Source organism: Lepisosteus platostomus, chromosome 3 (genome assembly GCF_059453375.1).
Source record: "Lepisosteus platostomus isolate fLepPlt1 chromosome 3, fLepPlt1.hap1, whole genome shotgun sequence".
In the NCBI taxonomy this organism is placed as follows: domain Eukaryota; kingdom Metazoa; phylum Chordata; class Actinopteri; order Semionotiformes; family Lepisosteidae; genus Lepisosteus; species Lepisosteus platostomus.
The window spans coordinates 71,195,998-71,217,527 of record NC_142613.1 but is presented as its reverse complement, the minus strand read 5'-3'; the positions used below and the strand labels follow the sequence as shown (position 1 = coordinate 71,217,527).

The 21,530-nt window shown below is 37.7% G+C and overlaps 1 protein-coding gene across 10 annotated transcripts in view; it reads left to right on the top strand.

Moving 5' to 3' along the window:
* Positions 1 to 492: 492 nt before the first annotated feature.
* The window catches only part of filip1b (filamin A interacting protein 1b), a 58,814-nt gene continuing 37,776 nt past the window's right edge, over positions 493 to 21,530 (top strand). For 5 of the 10 annotated variants that reach the window (XM_088626673.1, XM_088626672.1, XM_088626670.1 and 2 more), the window contains exon 1: positions 493 to 1,115. The gene's annotated coding sequence lies outside the window, so the exon portion shown is untranslated. The remainder of the gene's footprint in view (positions 1,116 to 21,530) is intronic. The other 5 variants (XM_088626679.1, XM_088626677.1, XM_088626675.1 and 2 more) reach the window with 1 other exon arrangement.

Here is a 21,530-nt window from a genome sequence, read left to right as displayed (position 1 = left end):
ACAACAATCCTGCTTTTAAAATTGACCAACTTTTGCATATAGTATACTGTAGGTTTGTATGCTGTGCTTAAAATTAGCATTGCCTGAGAAAGTTCTGAATCAGTTTATTTATATTGGTGTGCTCAGCTGATATGAACATGATTACATGGCACAGACATGCTTAGTAAATAGTTTAATGTTAATGATTTCTTTGAAATTTTGCTTGCCTTAATAATGCTGTAAACAGGCCGGTATCTTCACATGAACATTGCTATTTTCTGCCCTTTGTGAAATGATTCTTCCAGTTTTTAAAGGCAGATATCTACAGTATATTCTCCTTTGCTGGCTCTATTTTTATCTTTTTTGTTCAGAGAAGTCAAGTGCTGACTCTAAATAGCTCACAAGGTAATGAGGTATCTGGCAGCCAAGTGACTGGTTAATTTCTAGCCTGCATTCGTTTGAGGGTATCTGCTGGAGTCCATGAACGCGTACAAGCCTGATAGCTCAGCTGTCCGTGTGCCGAGAAAAGCCTGCCTCAAACTTCCCAGCTGCTAACAGGCATGACTAACTGAGAACACTGTTTAAATATAGCCCATGCAGTACTGCACAGCCCCAGCAACTCAGAACTGGTTCAGAGGCAGAACAAAAGAAGACTGGGAAAAACAAAACGTGATTTTCTGATGGCAAAAGAGCTCAGATTCAACCCCTAAACAGCCAAACAATTCTTAAAACAGTTCCAAAAATCTGGGGAAAAAAAATCAAACAAAAACTTGGGTGGGAATTAATATAGTGTGATCTCCTCCTCCCTTTCAGTCTCTCTCTCTCTCTTTCTCTCACTCTCTCACTCTCATCCTCTGTGTGTGTGTGTCTTTCTCTTGGCTCAAACTTTGTGAGAAGAAAGTACATTCTTTATTTTCTGCTCTACAACATTTCCTGCATGACCTCAGTACCCAAAGGAAAAGAAGAAAAGAAATAAAGGCTCATCTTGGCTATGTTTTATATTGCTAAAGCAGTCAACTAAGGTAAAAAATCCTGCTCGAGAACTGGGCTGGTGCTGTGGGTCAACTCTTCTGTCTGTGCTTCAGGATTATCCCTTCTGTGAGACACTATCTGGGAACTGGGGATACTGTGATCAGGTAAGCGCATTGTTCCTGCTTCACAGCCATGTCTTCAGCTCTGCGTTTTCATATGCTTTTCCCAGATCCTTAGCAGGAGATTTTGAATTTCGCTTTAACTACGATATACAAAGCCCTTTTTATGTACCAAAGTGCTGATATTGCAGAGAGAGCAAAGGCGTGTTATAATAATATGTGATTTTATCCTGTCTGCTGTTTTCAGAGAACAATGGAAAATATTTCCTTCATATTGTGCTGTGTATTTTTAACATATTGCACGACACTGCAATATGTTAAAATTGCAATATGTTTATGTTTTGGCTCTGATCTGCAATTTAAATGTGGTTCTTTAGTGTAGCAGATTAGCTATTACAGTATGTAAGGAAACACCTTGATGTTTAAACTTCTTATCTTGATAAACGTCTTGATTCATGATTTATGTGAAAGACCCTGGGTAAAGTTTACATACTGAATCATGAACGTAAAGTCCCACAGTGAATCAGCCTGCTAAGTATGTGTTTTCTGAGGAATGTCTGTTTCAAACAATCCAAATGACTACATTTATTACATTTCATAGAAAAGGGCATATTGCAACACAGTAATTGAACACATCTTTCAGGAGAAGAATGCATTTTTAAAGTCTTCAGGGTGAAAGTGCAAACAATAGAGATATAGAAGTGGCAGGAGTATGCCTACAGGAAAGTAAAACAAAGTAAAAAGCGAAATTCTTAATTATATCAAAAGCTGTTTAAGCATCCTTGTCCTGGCACAAGGACAAATCTATACTCTGCAAATGTTCAATGAAGAGACACAACATAAATTTAATCGTCACCAACACCTTTGACATGGTACTTTATTCCAGATCCCTTCTGCTTGTTTAAACTATGTATGAGTATGTATATGTATGTGGGCAGTACAGATAGTGTAAGATAATGTGATTATGTGATTCTTTTGAAGGTTTTCATATATTTAATACAATGAACCACACATTTTTACTAAACTAGTTTTTACTAATATTAGTTCTAGTATTTCTTAGTAAGAGACACCTCTGACCTATCAAGCTACCACATGTAAAACAGAGATTTAAGGTCTCACACATAGTCATCATGAAACGTAAGTTCGTCAGCTCTATTTTTAGGATGTGACACAGGAGAAGAAACCATGTGGCACATCTTGTTTGTTTACAAATTTTACAAAACATAGAATACAAACACTATCACAAATCCCTTTCAATGTCAGTGTTCATCTGGATAAGGAGATATGTAGTCAATGTTTGCTATAATATTGCTGTATTACTCAATAGACTCAGTCCAGTATGTGATCTCTTATCATAGCCTGAGGAACAGACATTTCACAATAATGTGTGTAAATGTCCAATAACACAGTATTTTTGTCCTCTAAATATACGTAAACATTCTTTTAATTTTATCTGCTTTGGCAACACTGTAATTCATCGTTCATGCCAATGAATTCACTGTAATTCTTTGAATTGGAATGTGTAATTTTGCATAACAAACCCATGTTCTCTCAGCTATGCAAGAACTTGCACTCTATGCTTATAAACGTTTCTCAATCTGTATATACAAATATATATTGTAAACAGCGCTGTTGGAATTCTGAACATTGTGAAAGAAAAGTGGTGTATGCTACAGAACCAGAAATAAATATTTGCATAACACCACAAAAGATATAATCAGGAAAAGTCACAGGAAATTGTATATTTTGGATATATTGCAGAGGTATAATTAAGGATCTGTATCTGTTACATTATCAGTAGATACAGTTTGATTGTCATGTCATAAAACATTCATTTAATCAGATAAGTTAATGGAAGACAAGTTCTCATTGAGAATTACAACTTGGAGAGTACCAATTTATGCAGCAAGATGTTTTCACTAGAGCAATTGGCTTCTTCAGGAGTGCAACTGCAATATTCCACCTGCGAATTGAGCCCATAACCTTAGCACACTAGGCACTATTCTAGTCCCCCAGCACTTAACTGGGAGAAACTATGTAACTACTGTACTAACTACAGTATGACAGTAGTGACTCTATAAAGCCTAAATGCATCCCTTTTCCAATGAGGCAAAAAAAAAGCATTTAACAGTGATCCTGACGTAAGAATATAAGATGTTTGCAAACGATAGGAGGACTTTCATCAGTTCTAGCTTGTTTGAGTTGCTTATAGCTGATGTGGATCTTTCTTGACAGAAGACTGGTCTGGTAGTCTTTTCCAGTCTTCTACAACCATTTGTATAAAAAAGTGCCTTGTGTTGTTAGTTTTAAATGCATATTCCGTTAGTTTCTCACGGTGTCCTCTGGTTCATGTTGTTGTTTCTGAATAACATTGTGATTAGGATTAGCATCATCATTAGAATGACTTTATCAAGGCCTTTGAGGATTTTGGATGCTTGAAAAGATCCTCTTGTAATATTCTCTGTTGAAGACTAAAAAGGTTCAGTTCTGTTAGCTTGTCAGTGTCATACTGTCGTACTTGTACAGTACATTCCTTTCAGACAAGGAATGTATCTGGTTGATCTTAACCAGATACACTCCAGAGCACCAGTATGATGTGTTAGAATGTACTGACCAAAATTGCACACACTGTTCTAAGAGGTCTTAGAATGGATTGTACAGTTTTCACATAAGATTACATAACTTGCATTGTACACTTTTAACTATATAGCTTGAGCATCATGTTTGCTTCCCTGCATTGTCTAGAGAGGAAATGTGTCAACATAGAGTAAATAGGCTTTTACATTAGTAACTACTTCAGTCTCATTGCTTTCCATCTCATATTTAATAGTTTATGTTTTTGCCATCTACCGTGAATACTATACACTGCACATGTCTAAATTAAGGTATTTAAGTAGGGAGCTGCGTCAGCACGTATAAGCTGCAAAGGAAAAGGTAAAGGTTTATTTCATGCTGAAAGGTTAAGAAAAGACACAACCGTTCAGCTGTGGTGTCTTCTTCAGGATTCCTGAAGAAGGCTCCACAGCCGAAACTACTTAGAAAATATATAGAAAAGATTTAAAGAAATGTCAAGACTGAGCAACCACCTGGGACCTTTAGTTAAGGACACCCGAAGAAGCGCCACAGTCAAAACATTGTCTATTTTCTTTTCCTTCCAGCATGGAATAAACCTTTACCTGTTCCCAAATTAAATTACTAAATGTAATCTCCCAAGAGGTTGCTCAGTCTTGACTTTTATTTTTTTAACTTTTTTTTTTTTGCTGTTTCTGTATGTTTTCTAATTCTCCTTTTTTTGCTGTCATCTGATAAAGTGAGTAGTTTTTTTACTTTGTCAGAACAGTACTTTTTGAGGCACTGATACCAGTGATATTATACTACCAAATTACTGTATAACTATACAAGTTTTCAATTTAGTGTGTATTACTGCGGTCTTGATTAACTGTTGGTGTTTTGTTAATAGTATCTCTTATTTCCTTAAGAACAATTAGTAGAATTGTTCTGTCGCAACATTAGAATAATAACGGTTATTGTATGTAAAAACAAATGACACAGGTTTTGCTCTATTGCTCTGTTTTTGACTGTGTCCAGATGAAATTGCAAAGCTATGTAAAACGTCCTTTTTATTTTTGGACATATGGTGTTGCTTTCTAGTTTTATATCTTTAATCTTTTAATTCATCTTTTAGTCTGGATAAAGAAGTTTGAAAAGAACTGAACTTCTGGTGAAATTCTATACTTTTTAGCATATGTGCAGTACTTGAAAACTTTAACTGAGCCTGGCACAACACTGTGTGAAAGTCTTAAGTACAGGTGTGAAATTCAGTGGTATATATATTTCATGTGTATTCCGTCAATACTGATTCAGTCTAATATGTAGCCCAACAGCTCAAAAATGCATTCAGAAATACTGTGCATTGTTTCATCTATTAAAAACTTGCAAAAGGTTGCAATATGTGAAATAAATTTTCTCTCTAAGGCTGAAAGAAAAAAGGCAGTCATGCACTTTCAGTCAGTCATGTTTTCTTCTAATGTACTGTACAGCTTACAGTCCCAAGTTTTTGGTATTTGTGTTTATCTGCTGGCAGACAATGAGTGGTTAATGTATCACTATTGCATGTAGCTTGTTGTTTTTGTGAACACACATATCTAGAACAGAAACTGAAGGATAAGTCTATGATGTTAAATTTTTAATGCAAAACACCTATATTAACACAATACAGTCTCAGGAGTGCTTTATATATATTTTAGTTCTGTCTCTAATTTCTAACTGAAGATGTTGATTCTGCTTAGCAAGTTAACCGCCTTTAATTTTTCACATTATAAGGTGCATAATGACCTACGATTTGTCAAACACCTGAAAGGTGATGCTTAAACATAGACCAGAGCAGTATTTTAGCAAAAACATACACTAGAAATGCAAATTGTGAAACTGCACTAGAACTTGAATGAGTTTGGTGTACTGTATATACATTTAACCCCTTCTAGACAATGTGGGGAAACAACAGGAAAGGCAGATACATGTTAGGATATGTAAACTAAATGGGCCTCTTCTTATTTATAACCATCGTTATGACCAATTTCCAAACTTTTTGTTAAGTTAGGTTTTTACAGGGTTCAGATCTAAAAGACGTTGTTAATAAATGTAACACATGAGGGGAGCCCATTTGGTAGTGAGCAGGTACTGTAATTGATCCAAGGATGTCATCCAGACACATCTTGAAAGAAACCAGAGTACTGTCTTCAGAAACATGGCTGGCTAGCTTGTCCACAATCCTACAGTATGTGTCAAGAAGTGCCTCCTGTTTTTTCCACATAGTTTCCTCTGGATTGAGTTTCACTGTTTATTCTAAAGACATCCAATGGGCTGACTTTAGAGGATATTGTATATATACATGGTGGGAGATTTTAGAAAATAATTATGACCTGAATGTAGTAATGAGTCATTTAACAAGTAATTTATACAATTAATAAAAAAGAAAGCTTAAACTTCAAAGTTTGTATATTTAGATGATCATTGTCTCCACCAAGAGGTTATAATTACACAGTTAGGCAGAAGTGATTGTGTATTAGCTCTTTTTTAACTCTTTGCATTCTTCTGGAACAAATTAACTCAAACATTCCTTAAACCACCATCTTACAACATATCCCTTTTAGTGTATATTAATCTATAGTTTGTCCTGAAGTGTTTCATTTCATTTTTGGGAAGTGTGTAGACAACTGTTTATTTATGAAAGCCTGTGGTCTGGCTTCTAAGATGACTAGTTTTCACAGAAAATTACTTTAACAAACATACAGTACCACAGGGGTGCTCAGTTAGTCTAGGAGACTAGAGCAGTCTCTAAGGATTACTGTTACAAAAAGGTATTTAAAGATTTTTAAGACAGCTTAATCACACTTTTTCACAAATCTTGAAAAATATTTTGCATTGTCTCCCAAGCCTTGATTATTCCCAATAAGTATTTTTTTAAAACCTGGCTAACTACAACACTTAGTATGTCCCTCATCTTGTTTGAACTTTAAATTGTTCAGTTAGTGTCCATGTTACTTATTCACTAACTCCCTCATGATAAGAAAGGAGAACTAACAGTGAGATCACTCTGCTATTTCAGAACAGCAATGTGAGATTAGAGGAAATAACAACCTCCATCACAGTGGTTTGTTTAACAAGCAAGCCTACTGTTTCCATGAGAACAAAACAACAATTAAAGGGACATTTTTCAATTTATTTCCTAAAAAAACAAGAATAGGCCTAGGTATAAATAGACTAACAATATCAGACCTAATGCAAATATACAGCACATCCTGTATAACTCTTTCTGAAATTTTTGTCTGTCTTCAGTGTGACTCCATAATATATTTGTACAGCTAGTCTACATATTCTTATTGACACATTAATGGATGCTTAATGGAACAAATGTAACTAATATTCATATTTTAGAATAAAATTTAAATGTTCCTGTTATAATACATTTTATTAGGTGAAACTGTAATACCACATTTAATTTAGAAATTCTTCTGCATAAAGAAAAGTGATTGGGTCCATATTGACCATGTGTACATATTGTGTTAAACCTTAGACATCCGCTGTCTTCAGAAGCAAAAAGTCACCAGTACTTTGTGATTTTTCTGCTGAGACAATAAATACAATTCCTTCCGTGGCTTTAAGCACCTGTTCAAATGGAAAATACTGTGGAAAAAACATAATTATCAGTGCAAATACATTACAAAATTTACCTCCCAAGCTTGAAAGCAGCCGTATCATTCTCCAGCTCACAACTGGCAGCCCACTGAAGCTCAGCAGGTGTGAGCCTGGCCAGTGCCTGGATGGGAGACCTCCTGGGAAAAACTAAGGTTGCTGCTGGAAGAGGTGTTAGTAGGACCCACACAGACCAATGGGTGAGGGTCAGGGTCAGGGACACTATACTGTTAAAAAAGTGCTGCCCTTTGGATCAGACATAAAATCGAGGTCTATGCACACCATGGTCATGAAAAACCCCAGGGCATTTCTTGAAACTAGTAGGGGTGTCCTGGCCAAATTTGCCCCTGGCCTTTACCAATCGAGGCCTCCTCATGATCCCGGTCTATGTACTGGATTAATTATTCTCTTCTCCTCCCCATCAGCTATCCCCATTGATAGCTGATGTGCGGTGAGTGTACTGGCACATTTTGGCATCTTCATCGTTATTTTTATTATGAGGTCAGCAGCCATATCACCTTGCAGCTCTCAACTGGCTTCCCCCTGAGGCTCAGCCTGTTGAGCCTGGTCAGTACCTGGATGGAGACCTCTTGGGAAGCTATGGTTGCTGCTAGAAGTGGTGTTAGTGGAACCAGCGGGGGGCGCTCACCCTGCGGTCTGAGTGGGTCCTAATGCCCCAGTAAAGTGACGGGGACACTATACTGTAGTGGGCGCCATCTTTCGGATGAGATTTTAAACTGAGGTGTACCCTCAGTTCATACCTTTTATGACTCTCAGTGGTCATTAAAGATAAGAGTAGGGAGTTACCCCGGTGTCCCGGCCAAATTTCCCCCCTCGGCCTTAACCGTGGCCTCCAAATTGCCCCCATGTATGATTGGCTTGCACTGGCCCTGCGATGGACTGGCGCCCCCTCCAGGGTGTACCCTGCCTTGCACTCTTTGCTTGCTGGTTGGGCTCCGGCTTCCCACGACAACGTACGCTACAAAGCGGTTTGGCAAATGACATTATTATTATTATTGTTCAGGTGGGTAGCTGCTTCAGCATGCGTAGGCTGCAAAGGAACAAGTAAAAGCTTTATTCCATGCTGAAAAAAAGAAGAAAGAAACCTCACACCTGAAGAAGGCTCCACGGCCGAAACGTTGCGTTTTCTTTCTTCTTTTTTTTAGCATGGAATAAACCTGTTACTTGTTCCTTATTATTATTATTGTTGCTGTTGTTGTTTTTGTTATATGGCAACAAAAGTACTAGTAAAGACATCTCACAGTAGACTCTGTATGCAGCACACATAGCTTCCTGGGCCTGTTTTTTATCAGCAGGTTTATGATGTAATGGCCACGGTAGTAAAATTATCACTCCACCCGAACTTTATTGGAAGGAAAGGTCATGTGTGTCAGAAATCTGAGCAAGAGCTGAAACCTAAGGCCTGTCCCTCAGCAGGACTGTAGCAGTGATGGTTCTGTCTGTGACACAGTTGCTGCATCATAATCAGTTCAGTGACAGCTGCAGCTGACACTCTGAAGCCCATCTTTCACTTCTGTGATTCGCGCAGGAGAAGAGGTGTGTGGCAGTTGCCGCAGTGAAACTGCTTTCGGTACCTGACACTGTACCTTTCCCCGAATGTGTGTTTACACTGAGCCCCTGATAACAGCCAGAGCTGTCCCTTCCCTCCTGAAGCATTTGATACCAGTTCTACGATAAAACAGAGAGTCCGTGAATGTCTTGGTACTGTACGTCCTTTGTTTTCAAACAATTCATTACTCATGAATTTAAATCTGTCAAACACCGTTCAAATGTTTTGTCTGCAGAAATTCCCGTGATGTAAAAAGACCCAGGCAACGGGCAATTTAAATCAAATTGTATGATGACTAGTTTGTGCTCAAATATGGAATATTGTATTGCAGTGTTTGCATTGAATATTTATTTCTTACTATATAAAAGGATATTTTATAGTTTTCGGTTTGAACTATAAGTATAATACAGCAACTTAGGTTGGTTTCAAGTCTGAATTGTGATATTAATGAATATTTTCTCACTTTATTAAGGAAGTGATTTCATACCCATTACATAGGAGACTCATCTGAGACAAAACTGCTTGAAAACTGCATCTGGCCTGTGATGTCATCATTTTGGATTTCTTTCCACAGATTACTGCACTGAGGCATGTAGAGATAAAGCACTTAGCTTATAGTTAATATTTTCTCTCAGCTAAGTAGTCTGGGCTTCATAATGAGAGTATATACTGTATATGATGCTTTTTGTCATAGTGAAAGGCGAACTGAAATATTTTCCTGCATGTTAATTCATAGAAGAGAAAACAAGGCTTATCACCAAATCATCAAATATTTTTCTGACACATTCCTTGTCATAGTAACAAGATCATAAAGAAGATGGCTCTAGTTACACTGTAACAACATATTGTATAGGCCAAAATGGTCTCATTCCTTTTGAAACGTGCAAAAACTTGCATTTAGATAAAGCACTAATTAAAAGCAGAAGCAGTATGAAAATATTTTAAACTTAAAAACACCACCTCTTACTGTTCATTACCAGTTTGATCATGTGGTCGTTTGAAGTCTTAGGACATTAGATTCAATTCTTTTGAAAGGATAATAGCGCTTCAAAGTAGTTTGATTAAACCATCATTAAATGGCATCAGAATTCTTTGAAGGTAGAATTGACAACTAGAAGGTTTGATTATTAGGTGCTATTAATTATTTTCCAGTTGTTTCCATGATAATTCTCTTTTGTAGAGCACATTTTGCCAAGCCCATAAAAAATTGAAACTTGAATTCACAGAGTGACTCATCTATCGTCATGTATGTATAGAAATGGACTTGATTTCAGTTTGACCAAGTTCTGTTTTGTCTTATCTAGTAGAGCTTCTATTTTTAGACATATCTTGAACCCTAATGCAGATCTTGACTCAAGTGTCTCAACTTTTTGTGTGGATCTGATGATGCCTTAATCCCCAAGATGTCTTCCAGCATTTTGATATATTCATCTCTCTTGGGACCCTTTACGTTTCTCTATTACATTTTTTAAAATTCTTTGCAGTTAACAAAGGAACACAATCAATAACTGGACGCTGAAAGTTTAACTGAGATGGTTCCAAGTGTAATGCTTACCTTACTCATTTAGTTGCAAACGGTCAGCACCATGGGAGACTTCAAATTAAAAAACGTGCTGCTGTTTTAAGTGATGTTAACAGTCCAATTGGTGGCACTCTTCCCCCTGGAAGATTTAAATGAATAATAATTAATAATTCTTTATACTTGTATAGCACTTTTTTGGACACTCCACTCAAAGCAGTTAACAGGTAATGAGGACTCCCCTCCACCAACACCAGTGTGCAGCCCCACCTGGATGATGCGACGGCAGCCATAGTGCACCAGAACACTCACCACACACCAGCTCTCAGTGGGGAGGAGAGCAGAGTGATGAAGCCAGTTCATAGATGGGTATTATTAGGAGGCCATGATTGGTAAAGGCCAGGGGGAAATTTGGATAGGACACCAGGGTAACACCCCACTCTTTTTGAGAAACGCCATGGGATTTTTAATGACCACAAAGAGTCAGGACCTCGGTTTTACATCTCATCCGAAGGACTGTGCCTTTTTACAGCATAATGTCCCCGTCGCTGTACTGGGGCAGTAGGACCCACACAGACTGCAGGGTGAGCACCCCCTGCTGATCCCACTAACACCTCTTCCAGCAGCAGCCTCAGTTTTTCCCAGGAGGTCTCCCATCCAGGTACTGACCAGGCTCACACCTCTTTAGCTTCAGTGGCTTGCCAGTTGTAAGTTGCAGGGTGATATGGCTGCTGGCCATACTTCCCCACTATGTTGGCAGGGTACACTGTGCTGCAGGCCATGCTGTCCTTTGGTTGAGATATTAAACTGAGGTCCTGATGACTTGGTCATTAAAGATCCCACATATGGCTCCTATGTACTGTTAGAAAGGTGATGTTAACCTCAGTGTTCTGGCTAGATTACATCCTGGGCTGGTACAATCTGGCCTACTTGTGGGATCCTTCTTAATTCCAACAGTGAAGGACATTCTCACCACTCTAGATGATCTGCTGTGTAGTGGGGCTGTTGAAGCATAATTGCTGCCTCTTACTGCCCAGCTGGGCGCTTCAGTTGTGGGTGATGTGGGTCCCTTCCTACACAGTACTGCATGGAAAGTGATGCAGAATTCTTTTGGATGAAAAGAGCTACAGTATGAATAGAGGAATTATTATTACTCCTACCAGAGGTAGATAGCCTACATATTATATGTTCCTAGATTGCAAAACATAACCTAGTAATTGTGCTTCCATGTCTTTTTGCAGAAAGGAACCAAGGAAGTGTTAGTGCCAACATTTTTTCCAAGATTGTTTTGCATTTTCGCTTGTCCTGTTGTAATTTGAATTCAAACAAGTGGTAGGTGCAGGAAGGTAGTAAATGAAATCAAAAGACTATGAAGATTTACCGGACTTCACCAGATAAATGTGTAAGGTAGAACACATTCAGAAATTAGTTTTTCGTCCTTACTCACTCCTTTGCTTATAGTGGGTTTCTGACAATAGTGATTGCACAACATTTGTGTGCCCTGAGAAAGCTAAGAAGAGTTGCAACTTGACCTGAAAATTGATCTTGACCCTCAGTGAGGCATGGCTGAATCAGAAATGTAGGAGGTAGTTATTGATAGAGCAGCACCACAGTATACTGCACATGCAGTGTAGAGTACCGTAGTCGTTCTTCACAAATAAAATTTAGAAACACAATATTATTAATGCAAAGCATGATAAGGAATTTCCCCAACGTTACAAAAAAAATGGTATCAGTATAATCACCGAGAGAGAGAGACAGTTTTTGTAACGAACAGTTCTTTCCGGACCCTATGCGGACGACACAGTCCGACGGAGTGGGGAAACACTGGGGAAACGTCATGCAGGAAAACGGGGCTGAAGACAAGGGGGCGTGTCCAAGGTGCGCTGGTGCACGGGGGAGGTGTGGCCGAGGCGAACAATCCCAAAGAGTAGTCCTTAGGGAATATCCAAAACGCAAGGGTAAATCCAAAACCAGGAGATCCATCAGAACTCGGAATTAAAACCACGAAGGCCGGGTCGGAACCGGCGGACGGGGAACGGGAACGGAGGTTAAAAACCTTAACGGGACCAGGCGCTTCCAGGTCCGGGACTCGCATGATATGGAAATCAGAGCAGAGCCCGGATGAGCGTCAGCGCCTGGCTTTTAAGGGGGAACGGGAATAGGGATCAGGTGCAAACAATGGGAGGGAACGAGGAAGAGCTGGAGCTCCCTTAAGAGGAGGGGTTAGCGATCGTGACAGTTTTATTAGCAATAATGCTATCCTTCTCATTTCACAATACATGTTAGAAACCATCCTTGATTTTGCAAAATGGAACCACAGAAACATGTGGTCAGCCATTGTCAGCTTATTGTCTGCATTTGTCTGCTACTCAGTTTCTTGCTTGTAGCATATTTTGTCTTTTAAATTATCTATTTTTGTTGTTTTTTATTACATTGCTGTTGCCTTACTCACATATAGTAATCTAAAAAGCCTTTTGAAAGTAGTATGAGAGAAATGTGGACCATGGGAACATATTAATTTTGTCTCATAATATGCTCCACAGCCACAGGTCATAAAAACGTACAGTGCAATGCTAAGTTCCACAGTTCCTGGAAGTAGCCTTTGAGAAACATCTTTATAGAAACATTTAATTGTAATAAAAAACAGAAATCAAAGCTGAGAAAAGCCAACCCAGAATGACACAAAGCAAAGTTACGCACCAAGCAAGACATTACAGTAAATGCAAATAGTACATACCAGTGCTACTCAAATTGCAAAATGCTCAAAAGGGATTGAGTTATTAAGCTTCTATTTTTTTCTTCTTTGGTTGTGAAATTGTTTTAAACCTCTTCAGAAAAGTACTCTATTAAATATTTTTGAGACAAGAAAAATAAAGTTGAGTTTAAGTTTTCAGTTACACAATACAGGCCATATTATTTCACGGAGCTAATGTATATGTTCTCAGTGACTATTCTTCACTAATGACCCACAACATTGTAAGGTTGTCTAGAGTGTTCACAAAACAGAGAAATGATTGTCTTTCAATGTTATTTCACATACTCATAAGCATCTAAAAAAGAGCTCAGCCCAAACACAGCATCAAGAGACGTTTAAGAATGTGAAGCATGCAGGTTTAGAACAGTCTTACAGAGTATCAATGATTGCCTGTGTCACAAGAATGTAAAGAAAAAACAGACTCTTCATGACATTAGAAATAAGTCCACCATTGTTTTCTTCAAATGTCCAGAAAATGTAAGAAAGCACTTTGAATTTTTGTTTTAATAAAATAGATTTTAACATCACAATGTAACCATAACCATACCATGTATAGAGACTTCCTTAGCTGCAAAACCTTGTTGCTACACATCCTAATCCAAACGCTTTTATTTCCTTATTTAGTCACATTTAATTTGTACTTAATTGAAATTTAAAATTTAAAAATTTCAAAGGGATTTTTGCCACTCCAGAATTGGGGGAATTTGGACAGCTGCCACCACCTGTCAGTACCTTGTTTAGCTGCAGTTAACTATATGCCCCTGAGACTGGCCCAATGGGTCCAAAATAGACTAAAATAGACTGAAGGGGCTAAAATAGACTGAAGCTATGGGTTCTCCTTAAAGAATCAAGACAGTGCTTTACAGGGCATGGGTGCTACTCAAATTTGTGCAACCCATGAATTAAGATTTACCCATTATACAGTATTAGGTACCTGTGTACACAGATATACTGTATACTTAGCCCATTGACCTAAGGAAGGCTCCACAGCTGAAACGTGTCTCTTTACTTTTCTCTTCAGCATGGAATGAACCTTTATCTGTTCCTTTACAAGCCCATTAAATACCGCCCACGTTGGGTTAGCTGATTTTAGATTTTTAAGCATTAATTCAATCAACAAGAACATTAATAATGACCGCCCTCTTAAACCTGAAAGTGTTTGGCATGCAGGTCCCCTTGCAAGGGACTAAAACCAGGCGTTTTTAATTCTGGAACCAGCAGCTGTGCAGTACATACTTCCTTTCATCATAAAGTTAAACGCAGGGACATTTAACATCCCACAGGGACAAACACCAGGTGGACTAACAATGGTAGTGAAGGCCAGAGCTATTGTTGGCTCATGATGGAATGTATGTTATATGTCAATTAAAAAAAAAAAACTATTGTAACTGGCAAATATAAGTATTTTTTTATTTCTGAGTCAGAATTTTACTGCTGTAGTAATGCTGCACTGCAAGGGGTGTTCAAAATTAGATTGTCCTGTAAATATGTGTGCCAGTTTCTTATCTTTCTCTTAGTGCCAAACAGGCACACATCCTTAGATACAGTATACACAACATGCAGCTGAAATTTGTTGGTACAGCAGGTACTGTCAGACAACTCCAGTCAGTAAACCCAAGATGCAGTGTGTTATTGTGTACAACTGGGTAGGTGCAGGGTAGTATACAGCTAAGGATTAAAATGAAATATTTGCTATGAATGGCATCCTTGTATATGCTGATCGCTTATAAAGTGATCTGCCTCCTTTTTCCCCCGATACACCCGGAGCACAAGTGGGATATCTATAAATAAGCTGAGAGATTTCATTCGAAGACAGCTGGAGCTGAAGATTGTGGACAACTTTCCAGGAAGATTGGGAATCTGGGCCTTGTTTCGCCTCACTATCAAAAAACTAAAAATAGTCACGTCACTGTCCTGAAAACAGCAATTTTATTTTTGTTGAGTTCTTTTGGCTGGATGTTTAAATCCCTCATGAAGAATGTACATTAAAGTTTTGTTAGTGTTACCATACAATATTTTAATAATTATGACAATAATTTTAGGAATAAAGACACAAGGCTCGTTTAATTTGATTTGTTCATTATTGGAATATAAGAGTCATATAAAGTGATTTTTCGACACATTTCTTGGGAGGTTATCTGCCTATCGTTGAAAATAATAGTGATACCTTATTTGAATAGCAAAGACGTATTTTCAAGGCACTGGGGTACATCTCTGAAACCTTTAATAACGTTTCAACTGAAGTATGATTCAGAGAGAACCCCTTTTCTGAAGAAAGACAGGATCATATTAGTGTGGTAAACCAGGAAAGATTTCAAACCTTAAACTTAAAAGAGAGGCTAGGAGGTACCATGCGTCTTAAGATTTTACCTTGCTCTAATGTATTTTTACAAGGATATGCTTTTGTAATTTGTTTAAGATTACATATAACTGACCGGCAGCAGTTCAGGTCGGTCAGATGAGCGATGGATGCTTGTAATCAGACAGGAGTTCAGGAAAGTGACAGCTGTGGGGTACAGAATAAATTAAAGATGGTACAATACTAAATAACAGTATCCATCTGTGGAGTTTTGATACTCTGCTTATTGCTTTTTTGTCAGTCTGGCACATTAATTAAATACACAAAGGTTATAGAAACCTTTGTATTAGGTTATAATCTTCACAAGTATCCAGTTTTGAAATGTTAATTGAGCAGGAGGTAATAATTGCTAACTTTCTCTGTGTGTTTGTCATAACGCAGGACCATTTTATTATACTGGTAAGTTCAGCAGTTGAAAGCACAACTGTGGTTTTGTTTTGCACAGCAATGCAAGAATAGCTGTCTGAATGACATATTAGAAGTACAGTGTTGTTAGTTATCCAATTAGCATGTTTAACTTTACTCCAGAAGCCCTTCTTCTCAGCATAGTGATTGAACTTTCCATGACCTCATTACATTTGTAACAATGGAATGTGCCTCCCATGAGAATGAAAAATGGAGTAATATTCTTTAGCATCATGGAAAAGGAACAGGTTTAATAAAAGTGGCCTGATTAGACATAAGTACAATAACTGTCCTGGGGAGGCAGACTTCGGGTTGGAGAAACAGCAGTCAGGAGGTAGCTGTGGGAGCACTCGACTCCTAAGAAGTTTTAGAGTTTGTAAAGGACTGGAATTAATTCTTAAAGAACAGGCAGACAGGACTATTGAATCAAATCCCATAAGATACCCTTTATTGATAGGGACATGAAATTGAAATAGGCTTTTGTACCTTTCATTGAGAGATTTCTTGACAGAGGGAATTATTACTGTTATAAATATATAAACAGTATATATAATATATAAACAGTACAAACAATATAAAAAACAGTGTTTTATAAATATATATGTTTGCTTCTCTCTCTCAGTCACAGTTTAACTCCTCACTTTCACTCTCTATATTGCTGTCAATCTATTTCACACTTGCACAGGGCCTTGTCTGCAGCCTGAGATAAGCAATAGCATGCTCAGCAAATCTGAGTCCCCCAGCTGTTTTTTAAATATGTGTGACATTCTCTTAATCCTGGATGCTTCCCGGACTCCTACAGTACCTGTCTCAATGCATTTTTTTACTCTTTGACTTCCCTGAACTGCTTTGTCAGTACAGTACAACAGGAAATGATCCTTTCTCAGAAAAGCTCACAAATATGTCAGAAACTAAACTCATTAGCTGGAATTCAAACACTGAACTTGCAATTCAGCTCAAGGCTCAGGTGTTAAGCTCCCTTGAGAAATCAATGTAATTCTTCCTGTTCAGGATCCATCTGTAGTCTCAATAGTAGCTCTGACGGGATTTCCCAAAAATGAGATAACATCCACGTGACTTTAATTGCACATTACAGAAGACGGGGGTAAAATCTGTTACTGGATACAGCAATAAATACAGATACACAACGTATTTACATAAACACCCTTGAAAGCCCTAAAAAACTACAATAAAGAACTACAATAAAACTGGGGCTATGCACTGCATTTTCCTATGCTAGTATTAACAGTAATTTGAAAACACACCTTGTTTTCCCAGGCTATATTATCTTTGCTGTCTGCCCTATCTTTCTTACACCCAAAGAACGCTCCACAGCATGGAATAAACCTTTAGATAGATGATAGATAGATACTTTATTGATCCCATGAGGGAAATTGCAGATACAGATTACTTTAACTTGTAATTTAAAAACACTGAAGTTAAAAAGCAAAACATTGAAAGCTGTTAACTCTGCAAATTTACATACAGTACTACTTGAAATTAAATGTTTTATTTTCAAAACCTCTCCCTATATAAAGTATGCACTACCTGTACAGCAGATAAAAGTATCAGATCTTTTCATCTGAAATTTTGTTCCCTAGCTTGTTAGGTTTAACAATACTATGAAAACCATATTTATAAAATACCCCTTCCTGGGGTTTACTCAATATCAGCATGTCCTGTAGTGGTAAAGATCTTGTAAAGGTACCAGGTGAATTGAGTTCACAGTTGGAGTACCAACACTTACAGTAAATCTACAAATGTACATCGTTAGAATGACTAAGAGAAATTTTCATTCTGTTATAGGTATAAAATGTTACAATAACACTGGCTACCTTATATTAGTTCTTATTTTGTTGCCTGAAAACCAAGATATATTGCCTTGAGCTGGCAATTTTGTCAAAAACATGGCCCAATGTACTGGCTGAAATAAACATTCCTGCGGTTGACTGTGGTATTTCAGTCCTTTTATGGTTATGCTTCTCCTGTTTTTCTTATATACACAAGACTGTCCTGGATGCTTCTGCAAATTGACAGTAGAAATAATAAAAAGACCTTGATGCCTTACCATTGGGAACTTTTGGCTTGCCCCTGATGCAACTATAAATAATTGGAAGCTGAAACTAGCTGCCACTATTTGGTTGCCAGCATTTTTGTTAGCCTGAGTCACGCAGCAGTTTCATCAGGACCGTGGTGAGACTTCAGGAACTTTGTCCCCATTATTGAAGTGTCCCCTCTCTGTCATCGCATGATGACTACAAGTATTATTTATGATGCACAGGCAAGGTTACAAAAATACCAGTTTGGAAAGCAAGCTCATACAATGGAAACATATGTCAAGTGTTATCAGTGGTTTCTATCCCAGGAAAAAAAACAGTGCTTCTGATATTTCGGTATTGTTGACTTTATCAGGGTTCCACCCTTTTTAATTAATATATTTCAAATAAAGACTTGTCAATATCCAGATGTAACAGCATGAGGAAAAGCCCTGTAAAGAAATAAGCCTGAAGCTCTATAACTCCTTATCAGCCTGTTTGAATATCCCGCTTGACAATGTCTCTTCCTTAACAGAGCTTGTGTGTGCTTCTGAATGTGTTGATTGTAGGGGTAATGGTAGAATTCATAGCTAAAGCAGTTGTAGTATTTTTTATTATGATTTCAGTGGATACATAAGAATTGTTGTTTCCTGGGTTTGTTTTCTTTAAGATAGAGTAATCAGTGGTTCACAGTACACCAATAATGTTTCATAAAACTGAAATTTTGAATCTGGACATCCTTTTTGAAGCAGTAACAATAAAAGGACACACTAGCATAATTAAGGATGCTTATTTTTCTTATTTAATGGAAACATCAAACTGACTCTTTATCCTTTAAAAACATTAGATAAATTGATAAATTCACATGTTTTCAAACAGAGGTGACCAGTGCTGTTACTCGGAATAGTGACTTTTCACAGTGTTTCACAGAAAAACAGATCATTTGAACACAAATTAAAGCTGCCGTTTCAGATTTTTCTGCCTCTCTCTAGGAAAAGAAGTCCTTAAGTTGTACCTTACTATCTTATCACTCTACTACAGTGTATATTCCTCTTTACTCAACTTCTGGTGTATCTGAAGTTGGTGCATGTCCTTAAGAAAGCCAATCTTTTGGTAAATTATCACTCATTTAATTTACCAGTTTTAACTAAAATTCTTGAAATTGTGGCGGTTTTATGGGAAGTATCTGTGGAAAAACAAATATGAGGAAATGTTGAAAATTATTTGACACATGTTGCAATGTCATTGGTTTTCAGGCAACCCATTAGAAATGGTGCTACACCATTGCAAGGACAGTGGAAGTAAGGTGGTACTGTTTCAGAGTCTTAAATACTGTATGAGGTGGCTATTGGGAAAGAATTCTTATGTGGCAAGGTGATAGTTTTCGTTAATAAAGACTATTGTTAATGACAGATTCCAGCCCAACACATTTTAAACAGTGCTGTAAGCAGGACTCATGGCTTTCATGGTAGTTTCTCGATAACAGAAGAGATTAATTTTCTACCAATAATTTGTCAGGAACATCTTTCTTTAATCGGGATTAACGTAAATGTTTTATTATTCACGTAGGTTTGTTCCTGCACATTGTTTTCCTGTTCCAGATTGCTTCACATGTTCCTCTGAGAGCTTTGGGACAGGCCTTGTAGCTGGACTTGGATCATGCACCTTATTTTGCCTACTAATCCCTATGACATAGCAAGTGAAAAATCAGCATGACATCCAGTACATCTTTGAATATGATTTTCCTTGTGATATTGTGAATTGTACTGTATGAGTAAGAGGTCAAATGTTTCATTCGATCACAAGGGAGGTACTGCATATTTGTTAATTATCTGTGAGCAATTATAAGTCCTGATGTCATACTTATACAAAGGCAAAAGCCAAATACCAAAAGACCACTCTATCACTGTCAGAATGTACTACTTGTAACATTCATCATTACTTATTGAAGGTGTAGAAAGAAATCTTGCTCTTGAATACATAGCCTTATGGCCTATGTACTGTAGGGAATAAATTAAAATGTTGGTGTAAAATATGCTAAATACAATGGGATGATTCTAAGTTCATTGCTTATAAATTTTAAGTACTTAAATTACTGTATCTGTTCTAATAAAAATTATATTTTATGGATTAATGGCTTCTTATTGATGACTGCTGTCATGCCAAAATATAAAAATTACTTACGGAGATTTGGTCCAGGTTAAATTTCTCTTATTCATAAGAACATTAAACATTTTTAGCCATTTAGGCACATACTGTTTCCTCTCAAATGTAAGAAACCCCGACCCAGACAGTGTAAACACAGGAGTCGAACACAAGGATGAAAAATTATTTCAATACATCATGGTGCTGTGGTAAAAGTGGCCCAACATGTGAAATGAGTGCTTACAGAACAGGCAAATGAGTTACAACTCTGTATGTGTATTTAGCCCAGTGCCTTTCTTATTGACTACTATAGTATGTTGACTTTGGAATGAATACAGACAGATATAAAACCTTAACTATGTACTAAACTTGCATAGTTTGACACACTCAACAGCTTCCTCTAGCATCTGACAAACCCTTCACTAGAACTAGATAATATAACAGTAATTATGGGCTATTTTAAGATATCATAATGTAAAGAGGAATTTTGTAAGAGCAAACCCTTAGTGACATCACAAGATCGCTAATCACAATGGCTGCTTTATTGCATTACACAGTGTACTGTAGGCCTTTATAGTCAAATTCTGCAGATGCAGATATCAAAACAGTAATTTTGTTATGAAATTACATTTTTATACAGTTTCATTGTACACACAACAATTGAGTTGAAGGTGGAAATCATGTATAATTTAGTCTAGAAGAAAAAAAGAGATTTCTGGTGGGAAACAAAAACGAAATGGAAGTAAATTTAACTTAACTTAACTTAGCTTAGCCAACAGCAATATCACTCTGCAACTCACAACTGGCAGCCCACTGAAGCTCAGCAGGTGTGAGCCTAGTCAGTACCTGGATGGGAGAATCCTGGGAAAAACTAAGGTTGCTGCTGGAAGAGGTGTTAGTGAGGCCAGCAGGGGGCGCTCACCCTGCGGTCCATGTGGGTCCTAAAGCCCTAGTATAGGGACGGGGACACTATACTGTAATCAGGCGCCGTCCTTTGGATGAGACATAAAACCGAGGTCCTGACTCTCTGTGGTCATTAAAAGTCCCAGGGTGTTTCTTGAAAAGAGTAAAATTTGGCGTCCTGGCCAAATTTCCCATTGGCCCTTACCAATCATGGCCTCCTAATAATCCCCCTCTATGAACTGGCTTCATCACTCTGTTCTCCTCCCCACTGAGAGCTGATGTGTGGTGAGTTTTTCTGACGCAGTATGGCTGCCGTCACATCATCCAGGTGGGGCTGTACAGTGGTGGTGGTGGAGGGGAGTCCCCATTACCTGTAAAGTGCTTTGAGTGGAGTGTCCAGAAAAGCGCTATATAAGTGTAAGCAATTATTATTATGATCATCTATGTCTATTTTTTTACTTAAGCTGTAAACTGAAATCTTAAGATTGTTAATATTGTTGTCTCACCATGAGATGAATGAGAGACACTGTCCAGGGTACTGAACAATTGCATCTTATCTAGCAGGTTGAT